The sequence below is a fragment of the Agelaius phoeniceus genome, chromosome 13 (assembly GCF_051311805.1).
Source record: "Agelaius phoeniceus isolate bAgePho1 chromosome 13, bAgePho1.hap1, whole genome shotgun sequence".
NCBI classification, from domain to species: domain Eukaryota; kingdom Metazoa; phylum Chordata; class Aves; order Passeriformes; family Icteridae; genus Agelaius; species Agelaius phoeniceus.
In genome coordinates, this window is record NC_135277.1 from 4,821,715 (window position 1) to 4,833,801 (window position 12,087).

The window sequence follows — 12,087 nt, forward strand, 5'->3', positions numbered from 1 at the left end:
TGATGGCTGGAGAGACCCCGCAACAATGGGAGCACCAGGGGGAATCTGCTGCTTTGCCCTTGCCCACTATCTCTTTCAGGCTCATCCCTTCCTCCCAGGCACATCTCTGCCTGCATTGCTGCAGAGGGAACCCTGAAATCACCGGGATTAACTGGATTAGCGGTGCAGAGCGAGCCTCCTCTCTCTGCCGCTGCAGTATCTGCTGCCTGGGGTGCAGACCTCCCCATTTCCGTGGAGCCTTGCAGAGACACAGAAATTGCTCTTAATGAGCACAGCCATGAACTGGTTTTCATACCAAAATGTGACTCTGTTATTTACATCTGTCAGTATTTTACTCAGCTCCCCTGCTCCCTGTGGACTATCTTCTAAAATGCATCAGGCAATGCAGCTGCAGTATTCTTTTACAAAATGCCCTTTTGACTCAAAAGTTCTTCAGTACACATTTTAGTGGCAGGAAAATAATTAAAAATTGGCATAGTTAATTATAGATAGATTTTTAAAGGTAAATTTAGGATAAAAAGATACATGTAAAGGAAGAAGGTGGAGAAATATGGCTGTCCAAGGATAAGAGTAGGTTATATATTAAAGTGTAGCTGTTAAAAGTCTTCAAGAACCTTAGCTGTATTGAATAAGGAATTTGAACAAATAGAAGATGGTCTATTTCTAAAAACATTAAACAGAATTTTGTTGCAATGAACATCAATACCTATTGACCTTTTGCTATCATGAGTCTCCCGAGCCACTGAAACAAGCAGTTAACAAATCAGACACCCACACCAAATGGACAGATCTTCATCCTTCACAGAGATTTCTACTGTGTGAAGATGTATTTTCCAATCTAGATCAAGTCTAGAGGTCTTTAGTAACTCTAGGCCTGTACTGGTCTTTGGACAGAGTTCATGGGATGAGGGAAGGGAGGGAGTGAAGTTTTTAAGGTGGGATTGAACCTCAGGTCATACAAGGGCAGTGATAGGACAAAGGGGAATGGCTTTAAACTCAAAGAGGGCTGACTTAGATTAGATATTAGGAAAAAATTCTTCACTAGGAGAGTAGTGAGGCACTGGCACAGGCTGCCCAGAGGAACTGTGAATGCCCCATCCCTGGAAATGTTCCTGGCCAGCGTGGATGGGGCTCTGAATAACCTGCTCAAGTGGAAGGTGTCCCTGCCCATGGCAGAGGGTTGGAACCAGATGATCTCTGTGGTCCCTTCCAAACCAAACCAGTCTGTGTTTCTGTGATACCAAACAGGATGCCAAAAGGTGAGGCATGTTAGAAACATCAAAGGTGAAAACATCTATAACTGCTCTCCTCTTATTCTGCTGTAACAAGAAATATTTTAAAAAATATTTTCAATAATTTATTTTATTTAGTGGGGGGTAAAACAGGTATTAATTAATAGCTCTCTATCATTAACTAGTTTTCAGAATCATGAGTTAGATTTCATTTGACAAACAGGGAACAGGAACCACAAAATAAAATGGTCACATATTCATGAGAAGATAGAAGTATTAATTCTCAGTTCTTCAGCCAAGCCATTAGTCTGAGTTGCATTTTTAGCCTGAGACTGCCTATAAAATATATAAATACTTCTGCACATGCTGGCACACAGAGAGGGTGACTTCTGTATATCATTAAGGAAACTTTAATAAATTGCATTTTGGTAGAAGTCAGGGGGAAAGGCTCTTCTCCTGCCAGCATAGCATGAATTGTGTGTTACATCCACAGGCCCAGAAACCCTTTCAGTTGCACCACAAAATATCCCACCAATTTTCTTTTAGTGTGCCTAAAATGCCCTCTGCTTTTTGACTATACATTGTGGATGATCTTAGATGCTTCTCCAAATTTACTCAGTGTTCAGACAGCACTGCTTTGCTTAATATTCAAACCCAGCATTTTTTTAAACACTAGAAAACTGTGATATTTATGCACAGAAATATTTTCCTACATTTTCCCATAGTGTGAGAACCATGATGATTACTGTTTAAAAACTGAAAAATCCACTCCCTTCAAACATAAAGTTCTATACATTTTGTAAAATTTTTCATTAAAATAATAATTAAAGGTAAAAGCCAACTGATTCATGTCCACTGAAGTTTGCATGATGAAAACATGGCAGGAGAGGTGTAATTAGTCTCAGATCTGGCTGCCTTTATTTCCCAACCTGAACAACCAGGGACCTATTTAGAGCCAAGTCAACTAGGACTAATTGTGGGCCTAAGACTGAGGTTTGGCTTCATGGTGAGTTTGATATTCAACTGGAAAAAACAGATAGAAATGCACAGGAAAACTGCTGCTGAGCTGATAAGCCAAAAGGAATTGAGAAAAAAAAAATCTCAGTTTTTAGGATGTGGGGGAGACATGCTGAGAATTTATATTTCAGGAAAAAAAAAAGGTGTTGGTAAAACTTTTACCATTGGCAATTTAAATTATAGTTAGAATATATTTAGAATTAATAAGCAGCTCTAGTAATTGCTGGTGGAATATTAAACCCAAATTTTCATATATTTTAATATCTTTCTTGTAATGAACAAAGGGACTAGCGAAATGTTTGGGGATGGAACCAATTCTTTAAATATTTTATATGCTGCAGGGTTGTCAACAGGACAGCATCAGTCTGAGAATCAATTGCAGAACGAACAGCTGTGCAGTACTTTTTTCAGTGATTCAAATAAATTTGCTCTCCATGAATTAAAAAATAATTTGTTCATGAAATGAGAGAGATTAGAAAAAATGAGAAATTAATGTCTTAAAACTCAGTCTCCTCTAGGTTTGATTTTCTGATGCTTTAAAAATATTGCTCCTTGCCCTTTCCCAAGTTATTTCTATTAGCTATTTTCCTAAGCTTGCTATAAACTGCCAGTTTTCCTCTCTGTTAATTATTAATATGACCTGTTTATGTACCAGTTGTCCAGCTAACCATTAATGTCTGTTTACTCATTGATGACCTTTGCAACTACATGCCAGGCACATGGCCAGTAAATGTCAACATTTTTTTAATAACCTAAAAAATACTCTTCATAGCTTATCTATCTAAAGTTTTTTTCTGATGTGAAAACCAAAATTTAAATACTACTTATAATTCACATACATCTGTATAAGGATTTTGCAGTCAAATGGCACAGTAAAAGGAAAGGATAAAAAATCAAATCTTTACTTAAATTCCTTACTTATGGTTTTGTTTTAAAATACATTAAAACAGGAAAAAGTATAGGTCCGGCATGCAGGCATAATAAAATGCTTCACTAAAAGAATTATTGTAGGCGAATCTTGGTGTTTTTTCCATCATAATTTCAGTATTAATCTGAACACAAGTAAGATGTCTCTTCCATGTGTTCTACTATTAGCTAAAGTCTACATGAGGGATACAATTGGATTCAACCTTCAAGTGATGACACTAATTTTTACCCATGATAGCGAACCCTATGTATATTTTTGCTCACTAAATGTGCCTAATTTAAAAAGACAAGCAGCAGCCCAGGATGAAAAAGAATACGAGGGCACTTCCCACCCAAATTGATGTAGGTGTAGGATGGCCTCATCCAATCTGCTATAGAGATAAGTGAAACAGGCGGGTTTCTTTTTCCTTGGTCCACTAACATCCTTTCCTAAGAAAAGCCTTGAAATATTGTCTTTGTGATTACAATTTGCAGGTTGGAAATTGGCTTCCTATTGAAATATTTTCAAATATTAGCATCATCCCAGCCATAAGTAATGGTGATGGCATTTACAGAGATGGCAGCTTTGATATATACATAGGTATATGTTCACATTTTCTCGTTCATTGGAGTTCTAACTCCAGTAAAAATTAGGTTTCTTTTTTTTTCTTTTTTTTTTTAGTTACAGCCTTGAACACTTGCTGTGACTGTCACTTTATGTTGAATTTATCGTACAGCATGTGAGTTGTAAGGCTGAGGAGCAATCTGTCATAAACCATTGTATCAATAATCTCTGAAAGGGTTTGTTTTGGTCCTGGCTGGGAGGTAAGCTTTCTAGATTTGTACCCTCGGTTACAGAGACAATTTGGGCTCAATAGTATTGTTTCAAAGGGGTTTGTCTGTGCTGTAACACATTTACTTAAGCCCTGTGCTTCTGTACAGGGTGGTTATACAGTACTTCAAGCATATAAATGCCTTTCAGGTTTTCTGTACTGAATGATAACTCACCTTGTCTTTCTCGGTGAGGTAGGTAATAAATAGAAATCTGGACTGTAACTGAGACATTCTGACTTAGTTAGATCTTCTGGTGTCCTGAAAAAGACAAGTAGACTCAATTACCATGCCAGCAACTACATGAAGATTGTCAAATTAAATCCAAAAACCTATGTTTAAATAACGGTATGACAAAACCTGAAAAAAGGCAAGAATATCAAGCTCTTCTGACATTTTGACCTGGAGTTACAGCACTTTGGAAACAAAGAAAAATATACTTTAAAATGTGCATTATTAGCGTGAAGGACTGAGGGGCAGGACTTGGTCAAACCCATCTTAGCCCAGAGATAGGGACAAGTGGTAATACAGCCATTAATCCACACTGTGTTCCTGCTTTTTTGTTGTGATAACCACGTGATTTATTTGTTAAACGCGTAAATATATTACTAAAAGGGAGAAAAAAAGTATACTATACTTTCTCAAGACTGTTTTTAACCAGCACCTTAATTAAGTCACCAAAAGCCTCGTGAGCTGGATGAGCGTTACGCGGAATTAGCGTCGCCCACGGCTGGTGGGGAGTTATCCCCAGGTTCAAGCACAACAGCTGGCTAATGGGGTACAGTGACACTGCACGCCAGGGGACAATGCGAGGAAGCATTCCACATCCGATTGGAACCGCAGGGAGACCTGAGTGGGAATTTAATTATTTCTGCTGGAACTTCTTCAGAACATTGGCTCCGGCACCCCGGCCTCGCAAAGCGCGCCGCGGAAACTTTAATGGGCTGCAGTTGTGCAGGGGAGGCTTTTCTTTCAGACATCGCTGAAAGACAACAGCTCAGCACACCTCAGCATTGTCAGGACAGAAAAGGAATCCAGTGCTGACTCAGAGGACAGTGCATGAGCTGGAATTGTCAGCACCATCCTTTGCAATAGCCAAAGGAGGTGTCTCATCTAAGAGTGACCTAACTTGACACATCTCAGCTTGTGAGACAAGGGACAAGGATCAAATGTAATATTCCTGTGGGAAGGGGTGTTCTCTGCTCATCTGCTTTTATGTGCAAAGCAATGACATATTTAATCAGGGTTTCCACCTCCCCCCCCCCCCCAGTGCTTATTATTTATAGGGAGCTGTTTAAGTTTTCCAGATAAATATGTATCCAGAGTCTTTCCAAACCATATAATGTGCTCTATAGATCAGAGCAACTCCATTTAAAATTGTTTTTTAAAAACACAAGGTATAATTTGATAGACTGGAACAGCTCTATTGGTTTCATAGATAGCTGGGCATTTATTTTCCACTGTAAAGATCATAATATTTACCCAATGGACCAGAACAGCTCCTTCTTAGCCTTTACTCCCTCTATTATGCCACAATTATTTAAATACAGATTCTGCTTGCATTACTTATTTTGTACCCAAGTGGATGAGGATCACCTGGGTGAGTGAGTAAAAGGGGCAAGGGTTGTCTCATGCAGCCCATCATCTTCTGGAAGTCTGGTTGCAGATCTAGAGATAATAGGGAGAGATTAAGAACCGACTGCTTCCATGACTATTTTTATTTATAATGCATCGCTCATTTCTCCCTCCAGTTCAGTATGAGAGCAGATTATTCAGCCATGTGTTCTGTGCAGTGCAGGTGGGAGATATTTTAAATGCCTGTATGCTGACAAGGTGAGTGGTTAGGGCATGATTTTGTTATATACATGTATAGATGTGTGTGTATATAAGAAAGCACAAGAATAATTTCCATGTGATTATTACTTTCCTGCTTTATTTTTGTGTGGCCTCAGAAGGCAGGAGCATAAATCCATACTGCAGGGATAGGCACTGGTTTGTTATTTATTTTTGGAGAGCCAGCACAGTGCTTGATACCATAAAGACTGCAGCAGAGCAGATACATGTTCAGAAGCACTTACCAATGGTATAATTCAAAGTACTTCCCAGTGATATAAAGGAGGTGTTTCTGCTGCAGTGGTTTCCTCATGTGTGGGCATTGCTGCCTTAGACTTTCAAAAACCTTGGGATTGATTCACCCAGCAAGGAAAATGAACAACTTAAACTACAAAGTAATCAGTGGGCTTGGGGCTCCGTGACGCTAAATGATGGCATTTAAACACATTTTATATCTCTTAATTCCTACTTTTAATTCCCATATTTAAAAAAAAAAACTTTTTATCTGCATCATATTCCCTTATTTTTGATCAGGCCTTATTCTTCCTCTCATTTCTTTTAATAATTTGGTTTTATAATCAATTAATACAGAGAGTCAAATATAGTCACTACAGAACTAAGCGCAAAACATGTCCAAACCACTTTCTCTTGTGCTGAAAGATATGATCCATCAGGGAACACCCTTCTCTAACTTATTTTTCCAGACTTTGTGTCTCCCTTAGCCAGTATGTCAATATGCAGCCACAGAAGCAGAGGTAGGCAGCACATTTGATGTATATGATTTTCTTCATTTAAGAGGTTAGCCAAAGATGCTGCATGGTGTGATTGCATTTTTCACCTACACGTGGTGATGGCTGAACTGCATGATGACTAAACTGTTGAATTTCTTTTTTCCACATTGTGCATTTCGTCCGGCTCTGTGGCTCCTTTCTCTCACAGCCCCTTTCTTCAAAGAAACTGCCCTGTCAGCAAGTTCTCAGTCCTCTGTCACGTTCTGCTCATGCCTCCCCATAGTCAGCTGGTTCAGTTCCAGCTCCACTACAGGCCTCTGAAAACACAAAATATTTTCTTTCTTCCAGAAACTTAATTCTGATTTATATCCCAGATGAGCAATTCAAAAAGCATTTGGACAGTGAAATGTAGTTTGAGTTTTGGAGTTATACTGAGTTACAAGAGCTGAAATCTCCTGAAGTTCTGGAGCTGTCTAGTGAGGGGTTTCAGCCAAAGGAATTCTCTGAACAAAACTACTTAGAGAAATTTTCTTCCTGATTGACAAAAGGAATGGATGACTATCAAGTGTTTAAGCTGCAGAGGTGTGCAGATAGTTACAGGAGTGGTTATGTGGTCAATTTAGCCACAGGTTGCTGATAGAAGGCAGCTCTGGCCTTAGTTACACGCTCTTACAATTTGATTCACATCTACACCCAATATCAGGCCAGGTTAACCTGACTGGGAGCTGCTGGCTCTTTGAGCTCTCAGTGAGGTTGATTTTCAGACTCTTCCATGCCCTGACCTGGCTGGGTGGGCATTCACACGTCTGCCATGCAATGGGCACATCAGGGACATGCAGCCCATGGTGAAGATGAAGATGAGGCTGGCAGCAGCTTGGGCACCTGCAAAAATCCTCTGTTGGGTCTGTTTTGACCAGGACAGCACTTTCAGACATGGATGTTAGGCCCATCCATTAATGTCTGGCTAAACAGGGTCATTGCAGGGTCTCTTGGAGGGATCTAATTAGAGGTCTGTTTTTCCTTTAAAAGTCCTTGCCTAGAATTTCCCTTACTTTTCCAAACACCCTAAAGTAGACAATACATCACAATGAGGTCAAAGTGGAGGAAAGGGAAAAAAAAAAAGATTCCCAACAGCTTCAGAACAATGACAGTTTTCATTTATTATCTAGAAGTCATGTGAGTTCTAAAGTCACCAATCATCATCAAGAGAAGAATGGAGATGCATGCTTGACAAGGAAGATGCTGTCTGTGGCAGCATAATATTCAATTTACTGCCAAGGCTACTGACTTGTGGAGCAATAGGAGAATATGTGAAATAATTGATTTCTTACCTTGAAGGTAACATGGCATAAGAATTACACTAGCCATGCTAATTGTCTCTTTTAAAGCAACTTTCTGGATTCTGTATTAGTCCTCTGTAAAAGCAGAAGTTCTTTAAGGCTTTCTTGGAGCCATACCATGAAAACACCCTCAGTATCTTAGGGGTGAAAAGAAAAACCTGGAATACGTGCCTACCAAAAACCAGGCTTTTTGTCTGCCTGAGATTGCAAACAGCCTGCAACAAAACCTAAACTACCCCTTTGCCACTCTTTGTATTCTGCCCAGAAAGAAATGTTTTTGTGGCAGCTTTGGGTGGAGGTCCTTGCAGAATGAGCAGAGGGCATTGGATTTCCTTAACACGACCCTGCCCCATTCCTATGCCTATATATTGTCTATTTAGGGAAACATTCCACTGTCCTTGCTCATGCTGAGCAGCCCTGTAGATATAAATCATCCTGCTGTGGAAGCAGGCACAATTCAGTGTGACTAACAGACCCTTCTGTGCTGATGAACATTAATGGATGTGGCATCGTCCATCCTGGTGGAGATAAAGCAGTGGCACTGCGCATGGAGTAAAGTATGAGTAAATGCAGCAACGCATCAGCTAGGGGGAGGAGTAAACTACCTGGAGTGGAAATTTGCCAAATTACAAAAAAGCACTTTACTGAGCTGGACGGTTTAATTGTCTTTTATATGTTTATATCAATAATTGCACTTCACAGTTGGAAGGAGCTGTAAGAATGGTAAGCCACCAAAACACACAGGGGCAGGAGTATGGTTTTAGGGTGTGGGACTGACTGTCTTGAAGTAGTTGTCAAACATGTTCAATAAAGGGCAGTTTTTAATGCTCAGGAAGGGGTTAAATTCGACAAACTTAAATATTTTCCAAAACAATTTATATTTATTAATGGCTACTACAAAATCCATTTGCCCATAATCAAGTGAAACTTGAGGGTGCTGCCTCTCTTAAGTGCCGACAGTCAACAATATTAAAGTAAATAGTGGAGGACATTCCAAGATAGTATTAACACAATTGATTTATTGATGATTGCACAATGGGAGGTTATCTTTTGTTAATTGACTCTGTAAATAAGATCATAGGCGTCTCAAGCGAAGGAAAAAAAAATCTATTGCTACTAGAAAGTCAACAGGGTGTGCTGGCTGTGCCACTCCATAAAGTGTCTGCTGTGCTGTAAAATTCATGGGGCTGGGTAATGGCTGAGGGGCATTTCTACCAATAAAACTCATGCATACATGGAAGGGACGCCCTAAATGTTGTTAGCTTGGGCTAACCTGCATGAAAAAAGCAGGAACTATTCCTGGAACTCACAAATACATTTAGGTGGAGTCCATACAGCATAACTAGGAGTCCATAGAACAGCCAGATCTGATCTTGTACTCTTTGTTCTCTCCAGGTGATATATGGAAAGTCTGTTTCTTCACTGTGACCCACCTCTGTCCCCTCAGACCTAAGGCTAAATCATTGTTGGTTCATTCAAGCTTTGCTGGTAGGTGCCTCCCCATGAAATGCTTTACAGGTGCTCAGATCTTATTGTTGCTTCCCTTCGGAGTTCCTTATCTCCACCCTGTTCTCTTCTGATTTGAGCAGGGTATTGCCCAAGTTGTGTAACACTTTTACCATGCCCTTTTCTTTTTATTGTTTGCATCAGGACATTTATGGTGACTGGCAGGGACACTGCTTACCCAACAGCTCTAGACTGTCTTGTTCAGTAATGTCTGGTCTTCTTGCCTCAACAGCCCAGTGGACACTCTTGGTAAAGACTTGGTAGTCTGATTTTTCCACTTTCCATTTTCCTCCCAACACTACATCTTTTTCTCCTTTTGATCCTTCTCTGTTCTTGTCCCCTCTGGTAATCTCATTTTTATCCCACTCTGACCCTGCCTTGACATTTGGAAAGAGCTATAATCAGTCTAAATGTCCTACTTCACTTGGCATAAAATCCAGGAGGAAAAGTCCTTTGCTCTTAATTTAACAGCCCTGAAATGTGAGCAAACATGATTTGTACTTTTGGCAGGCAACAGCAGATAGATGGGTAGAACAGGAGCTCTGTGGCCACAGAGCTACTGTGCAGGGACAACCCAGTAGAACATTTTTATTCCTGATCTGTGAAATGCCATGAGCTTCCAGAGAAGCTGGCTTCTAGTCTGTGATCCTTATGAATCACCTACACTGAGTCATGTTCCTTTCCTTGTCCTATCAACAACCTCAATATACAAAAATCAAACAACCTCTGCCACTGCTCCAGGAGAGCACTGACATTGTCAGAACAAAGGCCCTGCTGTTTCCTAATCTCAACAATAATTAAAATATCAGATTAATAAAATCTGTAAACGCTTTGGCGGATGCAGGTGGAATGCTGTCTGTTTGCAGGACTATAAAGACTATCAGTTCCCTTGGCATTAAAAGGCACAAGGGAACATAAAGTATCAGACTTGCTAGCAAGACCAAGCATGCAGTCTTGCACTAAAGAAATTTAAAAAATAGCATGTGTCAGTTGTTATATGTCTTGTCTCTGAAGCTTTTCGATGTCTCCAAAGCCCAAAGCTTACATCTGAGAGGACAGGGAATTCCCTTCCCTCATGAGATGTAGTTTCCTTTTTTATCTCCTTCCTCTTGTTCCTCAACACAAAGTTGCATTCAGCACTTCACTTAATGACTGTAATGCCCTTGGTTAATAGGATTTCACTGCAATTCCTACCCTTTAGCTTGACACAGGAGCTTGGTGTGCATCTTGTGTTAGCTGGGTATTTGAAAGTGCTGTCTGCCTGGAAACAGCATGACAGTCGATTCTCCCAATATTCTGAGTAGTAATCCTTGGAATTACCCCGGATCAGGCAGAAGTGAAGATTTCATCTAGAGGACTCAGATTTCTCTGCTGGGATCACAGCTCATGCAAAGATTAAAGGCCATATCCACAAAGATATTTAGGCACTTCAGTAGGAGTGAGGTGCCTGAATACCTCTTGTGGGACTGCCTCAGCCCCATTTAGCTCACCTGCCTGACAGCCAGGAGCCAGAGCTCTGACCTTCAAAACTGATGGGAAACGACCACTGATTTCTGTTGAAACAGCTGCAGGATTTTTTGTAAGGATTCTAATATTGTGGAAAAAAATCCTTACTAAAAGGAAGCCCTTTTGGATCCTTCAGTTGAGAGAGAGAATGGTGAACTTTCCTTTTTCCCCTGTTTCTTGCAGTTCAGGAGAAGGTGAATGTCATATTTTCCTTTTCAATCATTTGATCTGTCGTGACCCCTCCTGTGCACTTTGTGACACCAAAGTGCTTTTCCATTCTTCGTTGCATTGCTTTGGGATCTATAAAAAGAGCAACAGTGTTGAGGGATTTCTGTTTCATTCCTGTCACTGTCCCAGGAGGATTAGAGTTGTGGAAGCTCAGAGTTAGGCTCATACTTCCCTCTATCCAAATGCCTGGCTCAGAGATAATGGCCTTTGTTTAGGAGGCCTTAATATTCCTGAGGCAGCACCCAAAATGATGCATTTCCCCATTTCCTCTCTCCCTCATGTTTGGTACACCCGTCCTCGTATGGATTCAGTAATCCAAGCCATTCTCTGGAAGCATCAGTGACTCCCATTTACGTCTTTGCCACCTTTTCTGAGAATGTGTTCATTTCATTGATGCCATGTTTCAGCCCAGCAGTTGTCCCTGCCATTATCCTTGACCTAAGGATAGCATGTGGGGCTCCTGGTGTCCCGTGGTCACGGATGAGCACATGGACACAAACCGCGGCGCGGGCCTGCCCCTACAGCCCGCTTTAGATCCACGAGAATGGCGTGTGAAATTCCTGCCAGGTCCAGTTTCTTCTGAGCAGCGAGGGCCAAGATAGTTGTGCTTCATAATCTGCTGGAATGCTTCTTAGCTGGCTTGGCATAGCCAGTGTTGCAGAGGGAAGAGGGGGGAGAGGATGTGCTCCAGCCCTAAGATCAGATGTCGGGCACAGGTGCTGGCAGCGGAGCAGCGCCACAGCTCCGGAATGAAATCGCAAGCTGGACCTTCTGAAACAGCCCAAGATTGTGTATCATGAGTTATGAGGGCAATATAAAACGGAAAGCTTGACTGCATCTGTTAGTTAAAAATTGCTGTGAGAGCTTGGGAGGCTGAGAGCTCAGTGTATTAGTGAAATCTCAAACAGGGTGGCTGTACTTTACCTTCCTAATTAAACACTCTCTTAGTTTTTGTTG

General features: G+C 40.9%; 1 long non-coding RNA gene across 1 annotated transcript in view; it reads right to left on the reverse strand.

Moving 5' to 3' along the window:
- LOC143695189 (uncharacterized) overlaps positions 1–12,087 on the reverse strand; it is a 161,426-nt gene that overhangs the window by 69,403 nt on the left and 79,936 nt on the right. Inside the window, exon 2 of the long non-coding RNA XR_013184212.1 lies at positions 4,164–4,247. This is a non-coding gene — a long non-coding RNA (uncharacterized LOC143695189). The remainder of the gene's footprint in view (positions 1–4,163; positions 4,248–12,087) is intronic.